Here is a 6,003-nt window from a genome sequence, read left to right on the forward strand (position 1 = left end):
GTTAACTATTACTATGATGGTATTGATGCGATCTATTCCTCCTTTCATAGTGTGAAGGTTACGGTGTGCATGCTATGTTAGTACTTGGTTTGGTTGTGTTGATCTATCTTGCACTCTAAGGTTATTTAAATATGAACATTGAATATTGTGGAGCTTGTTAACTCCGGCATTGAGGGTTCGTGTAATCCTACGCAATGGTGTTCATCATCCAACAAGAGTGTAGAGTATGCATTTATCTATTCTGTTATGTGATCAATGTTGAGAGTGTCCACTAGTGAAAGTCTAATCCCTAGGCCTTGTCCCTAAATACTGCTATCGCTGCTTGTTTACTGTTTTACTGCGTTACTACTGCTGCGTTGCTACTGCTTATATATATTCATACCACCTGTATTTCACTATCTCTTCGCCGAACTAGTGCACCTATTAGGTGTGTTGGGGACACAAGAGACTTCTTGCTTTATGGTTGCAGGGTTGCATGAGAGGGATATCTTTGACCTCTTCCTCCCTGAGTTCGATAAACCTTGGGTGATCCACTTAAGGGAAAACTTACTGCTGTTCTACAAACCTCTGCTCTTGGAGGCCCAACACTGTCTGAGGAAAAGGAGGGCGTAGACATCAAGCTATTTTCTGGCGCCGTTGCCGGGGAGGAAAGGTAAAAGGCACTCATACTTCGGTTCCAGTAACGATGCTTTTACGGCGCTATTGTGTTTGTGCTCGAAGCTATTTCCTTTAGATCCTGCAATTGCATCTTTTTGTTTCTTGTTTACACTAGTTAGGCATAATGGACAACAATGAGCTTCTTATTCTATTTCCTGATTTAAGACATGGATGGTTTGATCCGAAAATTAAAAAACCCATGGAACATGTTAGTATGAACACTTTGAATACCATTGTTGCTAATGATATGGAAAATTCTAAGCTTGGGGAAGCTGGTTTTGATGAGCATGATCTTTTTAGTCCCCCAAGCATTGAGGAGAAAATTTTCTTTGATGATACTTTGCCTCCTATTTATGATGATTATAATGATAGTAGTCTTTTGTTACCACCTGTTATGGAGGATAAATTTGATTATGAATACAATATGCCTCCTATATATGATGATGAGAATAATAATGATAGCTACTTTGTTGAATTTGCTCCCACTACAACTAATAAAATTGATTATGCTTATGTGGAGAGTAATAATTTTATGCATGAAGCTCATGATAAGAATGTTTCATTTGATAGTTATATTGTTGAGTTTGCTCATGATGCTACTGAAAGTTATTATGAGAGAGGAAAATATGGTTGTAGAAATTTTCATGTTACTAAAACACCTCTCTATGTGCTGAAATTTTTGAAGCTACACTTGTTCTATCTTCCTATGCTTGTTACTTTGCTCTTCATGAACTTGTTTATTTACAAGATTCCTTTGCATAGGAAGCATGTTAGACTTAAATGTGTTTTGAATTTGCTTCTTGATGCTCTCTTTTGCTTCAAATACTATTTCTTGCGAGTGCATCATTAAAACTGCTGAGCCCATCTTAATGGCTATAAAGAAAGAACTTCTTGGGAGATAACCCATGTGTTTATTTTGCTACAGTACTTTGTTTTATATTTGAGTCTTGGAAGTTGTTTACTACTGTAGCAACCTCTCCTTATCTTAGTTTTGTGTTTTGTTGTGCCAAGTAAAGTCGTTGATAGTAAGGTTCATACTAGATTTGGATTACTGCACAGAAACAGATTTCTTTGCTGTCACGAATCTGGGCAAAATTCTCTGTAGGTAACTCAGAAAATTATGCCAATTTACGTGAGTGGTTGTCAGATATGTACGCAACTTTCATTCAATTTGAGCATTTTCATTTGAGCAAGTCTGGTGCCTCAATAAAATTCGTCTTTACGGACTGTTCTGTTTTGACAGATTCTGCCTTTTATTTCGCATTGCTTCTTTTGCTATGTGGGATGGATTTCTTTTGTTCCATTGACTTCCAGTAGCTTTGAGCAATGTCCAAAAGTGTTAAGAATGATTGTGTCACCTCTGAACATGTGAATTTTTGATTGTGCACTAACCCTCTAATGAGTTGTTTTGAGTTTGGTGTGGAAGAAGTTTTCAAGGGTCAAGAGAGGAGGATGATACAATATGATCAAGAAGAGTGAAAGCTCTAAGCTTGGGGATGCCCCGGTGGTTCACCCCTGCATATTTCAAGAAGACTCAAGCGTCTAAGCTTGGGGATGCCCAAGGCATCCCCTTCTTCATCGACAAATTATCAGGTTCCTTCTCTTGAAACTATATTTTTATTCAGTCACATCTTATGTACTTTACTTGGAGCGTCTGTGTGCTTTTGTTTTTGTTTTTGTTTGAATAAATGCTTGTGTGGGAGAGAGACACGCTCCGCTGGTTCATATGAACACATGTGTTCTTAGCTTTTAATTTTCATGGCGAAGGTTGAAACTGCTTCGTTAATTGTTATATGGTTGGAATTGGAAAATGCTACATGTAGTAATTGGTATGATGTCTTGAATAACTTGATACTTGGCAATTGTTGTGCTCTTGTTTAAGCTCTTGCATCATATACTTTGCACCTATTAGTGAAGAAATACATAGAGCTTGCTAAAATTTGGTTTGCATAATTGGTCTCTCTAAGGTCTAGATAATTTCTAGTATTGAGTTTGAACAACAAGGAAGATGGTGTAGAGTCTTATAATGTTTACAATATGTCTTTTATGTGAGTTTTGCTGCACCGGTTCATCCTTGTGTTTGCTTCAAACAACCTTGCTAGCCTAAGCCTTGTATCGAGAGGAAATACTTCTCATGCATCCAAAATACTTGAGCCAACCACTATGCCATTTGTGTCCACCATACCTACCTACTACATGGTATTTCTCCGCCATTCCCAAGTAAATTGCTTGAAGTGCTACCTTTAAATTTCTATCCTCTACCTTTGCAATATATAGCTCATGGGACAAATAGCTTAAAAACTATTGTGGTATTGAATATGTACTTATGCACTTTATCTCTTATTAAGTTGTTTGTTGTGCGATAACCATGTTCCTGGGGACGCCATCAACTACTCTTTGTTGAATATCATGTGAGTTGCTATGCATGTTAGTCTTGTCTGAAGTAAGGGAGATTTACCACCTTATGATTAGAGCATGCATATTGTTAGAGAAGAACATTGGGCCGCTAACTAAAGCCATGATCCATGGTGGAAGTTTCAGTTTTGGACATATATCCTCAATCTTAAATGAGAAAATTAATTGTTGCTACATGCTTATGCATAAAAGAGGAGTCCATTATCTGTTGTCTATGTTGTCCCGGTATGGATGTCTAAGTTGAGAATAATCAATAGCGAGAAATCCGATGCGAGCTTTCTCCTTAGACCTTTGTACAGGCGGCATAGAGGTACCCCTTTGTGACACTTGGTTAAAACATATGCATTGCAATGATAATCCCGGTAATCCGAGCTAATTAGGACAAGGTGCGGGCACTATTAGTATACTATGCATGAGGCTTGCAACTTGTAAGATATAATTTACATGATACATATGCTTTATTACTACCGTTGACAAAATTGTTTCTTGTTTTCAAAACCAAAGCTCTAGCACAAATATAGCAATCGATGCTTCCCTCTGCGAAGGGCCATTCTTTTACTTTCATGTTGAGTCAGTTCACCTATTTCTCTCCATCTCAAGAAGCAAACACTTGTGTGAACTGTGCATTGATTCCTACATATTTGCATATTGCACTTATTATATTACTCTATGTTGACAATATCCATGAGATATACATGTTATAAGTTGAAAGCAACCGCTGAAACTTCATCTTCCATTGTGTTGCTTCAATGCCTTTACTTTGAATTATTGCTTTATGAGTTAACTCTTATGCAAGACTTATTGATGCTTGTCTTGAAGTACTATTCATGAAAAGTCTTTGCTTTATGATTCAGTTGTTTACTCATGTCATTACCACTGTTTTGGATTGCTGCATTCACTACATATGCTTACAAATAGTATGATCAAGGTTATGATGGCATGTCACTCCGAAATTATCTTTGTTTATCGTTTACTGCTCGGGACGAGCAGAAACTAAGCTTGGGGATGCTGATACGTCTCCGACGTATCGATAATTTCTTATGTTCCATGCCACATTATTGATGATATCTACATGTTATATGCACATTTTATGTCATATTTATGCATTTTCCGGAACTAACCTCTTGACGAGATGCCGAAGGGCCAGTTGCTGTTTTCTGCAGTTTTTGGTTTCAGAAATCCTAGTAACGAAATATTCTCGGAATCGGACGAAATCAACGCCGAAGATCTTAGAATCCCCGGAAGCATCCAGAACACCCGAGAACCGCCAGAGGAGGGGCACAGGCCCACCAAACCCTAGGCCGGCGCGGCCAAGGGGGGGCCCGCGCCCCCCTATAGTGTCGTCGCCCTGTTGACCTTCTGACGCCGCCTTTTCGCCTATATAAAGGTCCTCGACCTAAAACCTCGACACGAAAAAAGCCACGGTACGAGAAACCATCCAGAGCCGCCGCCATCGCGAAGCCAAGATCTGGGGGACAGGAGTCTCTGTTCCGACACGCCGCCGGGACGGGGAAGTGCCCCCAGAAGGCTTATCCATCGACACCACCGCCATCTTCATCAACGCTGCTGTCTCCCATGAGGAGGGAGTAGTTCTCCATCGAGGCTCGGGGCTGTACCGGTAGCTATGTGGTTAATCTCTCTCCTATGTACTTCAATACAATGATCTCATGAGCTGCCTTACATGATTGAGATTCATATGAGTTTTGTATCACAATTCATCTATGTGCTACTCTAGTGATGTTATTAAAGTAGTCTATTCCTCCTCCATGATGTAATGTTGACAGTGTGTGCATCATGAAGTACTTGGTTTATGCTATGATTGTGATCTCTTGTAGATTATGAAGTTAACTATTACTATGATGGTATTGATGCGATCTATTCCTCCTTTCATAGTGTGAAGGTTACGGTGTGCATGCTATGTTAGTACTTGGTTTGGTTGTGTTGATCTATCTTGCACTCTAAGGTTATTTAAATATGAACATTGAATATTGTGGAGCTTGTTAACTCCGGCATTGAGGGTTCGTGTAATCCTACGCAATGGTGTTCATCATCCAACAAGAGTGTAGAGTATGCATTTATCTATTCTGTTATGTGATCAATGTTGAGAGTGTCCACTAGTGAAAGTCTAATCCCTAGGCCTTGTTCCTAAATACCGCTATCGCTGCTTGTTTACTGTTTTACTGCGTTACTACTGCTGCGTTGCTACTGCTTATATATATTCATACCACCTGTATTTCACTATCTCTTCGCCGAACTAGTGCACCTATTAGGTGTGTTGGGGACACAAGAGACTTCTTGCTTTGTGGTTGCAGGGTTGCATGAGAGGGATATCTTTGACCTCTTCCTCCCTGAGTTCGATAAACCTTGGGTGATCCACTTAAGGGAAAACTTGCTGCTGTTCTATAAACCTCTGCTCTTGGAGGCCCAACACTGTCTACAGGAAAAGGAGGGGGCGTAGACATCACTTCTCCTCATTATGCTTCATTGTCGGATCTTGTGAGCTGCCTAACATGATCAAGATCATCTATCTGTAATGCTATATCTTGTGTTTGTTGGGATCCGATGGATAGAGAATACTATGTTATGTTGATTATCAATTTATATCTATGTGTTGTTTATGATCTTGCATGCTCTCCGTTATTAGTAGAGGCTCTGGCCAAGTTGATGCTAGTAACTCCAATAGGGAGTATTTATGCTCGATAGTGGGTTCATGTCTCCATGAATCTGGGGGAGTGAGAGAAACCTCTAAGATTATGGATGTGTTGTTGCCACTAGGGATAAAACATTGATGCCATGTCCGAGGATGTAGTTATTGATTACATTACGCACCATACTTAATGCAATTGTTTGTTGTTAGCAACTTAATACTGGAAGGGGTTCGGATGATAACCTGAAGGTGGACTTTTTAGGCATAGATGCATGCTGGATAGC

This window comes from Lolium perenne, chromosome 2 (genome assembly GCF_019359855.2).
Source record: "Lolium perenne isolate Kyuss_39 chromosome 2, Kyuss_2.0, whole genome shotgun sequence".
Taxonomy (NCBI): Eukaryota; Viridiplantae; Streptophyta; class Magnoliopsida; order Poales; family Poaceae; genus Lolium; species Lolium perenne.